Source organism: Eschrichtius robustus, chromosome 5 (assembly GCF_028021215.1).
Source record: "Eschrichtius robustus isolate mEscRob2 chromosome 5, mEscRob2.pri, whole genome shotgun sequence".
Lineage (NCBI taxonomy): Eukaryota > Metazoa > Chordata > Mammalia > Artiodactyla > Eschrichtiidae > Eschrichtius > Eschrichtius robustus.
The window spans coordinates 19,192,280-19,193,483 of NC_090828.1; positions in this window are offsets into that span (position 1 = coordinate 19,192,280).

The following is a 1,204-nucleotide window of genomic DNA, read 5'->3' on the forward strand; positions in this document are numbered from 1 at the left end:
TCCAGGCTCACAGTGGCTCTTGATCAGGCCCCCAATCCCTGGCCCCCACTCCCGCCCCTCCACGCTCTGCTCAGCTGCCTCCTGCCCCAGCTGGCCCAGCTCAGTGCCCATGTCCTCCAAGGTCCCAAATACCTGTAGTTGGAGGCAATCTTTCCAATTCCCAATCACTCAGAGCACTTTGCAGCTATTTTATAGGAAGTACAGCATTTAGAGTTGATTTTGTCCTCCACTTGAGAGTTTGGGGGAGGGTGTGATCTATGTCTGGCCTGCAGTGGACACTTCATAACCTTGGATTCTGTTGAACTTCAAGAGGGTGATAGATACTCTGTGGGGTGGGGCAAGGCAGACTCGACAGGTGGGGTGTCATCTCCTCAACAAAACCAGGTCTTCTGAACTCAGGTGGGAAACTGGGGCTCCAGGGGGGACCAGAGGATTTCTTAACATCCCCTCTCCTGGTGCATCTACACAGCCCATCACTAACAGCACGGGCTGTCTCAAGAAGCCTAAGCACAGAGTCACAGCGCCATCTCCTGGCAAGATGGGACACTGTTCCTTAAGAAAAAAATACTTTCTGAAAGGTCTCCATAAGAGAGATGCAAATTAAAAATTAGGATTGACATATGTACACTACCACGTGTAAAATAGATAGCTAATGGGAACCTCTGTGTAGCACAGGGAGCTCAGCTCGGTGCTCTGTGATGACCTAGATGGGTGGGATGGGGGGGGGGATTGGGAGGGAGGTCCAAGAGGGAGGGGATATATGTATATATACAGGTGATTCACTTCGTTGTACAGCAGAAACTAACACAACATTGTAAAGCGAATATACTCCAATACAAAAAAAAAGAATTATGAAAAAAATAAAAATTAGAACCAAGAAGAACATCAACCTGTTAAATTAACAACAAAATTTTAGAAGGTGTAAAACTCAAAACTGGCAAAGGTGTAGAGAAAACCCTTGCGTATTGCTGGTGGCACTATAAATTTGACCATGCTTTCCAGAGGGCATGCTGACAAAACTGATCATATACCTTGCATGATTTTACCTCTGGGGTGGTACCCAGTGTAAGTTACCTAAGAGGAAAAAAAGAACATACTCTATGCATGCAAATGTAATTATACATTTTTCTATGTCAGTGAAGATCTAGAAGCTTATGCAGTACTTAGCTAGCAATAGGGTGTAGTTAAACCAAGTATGATCTGA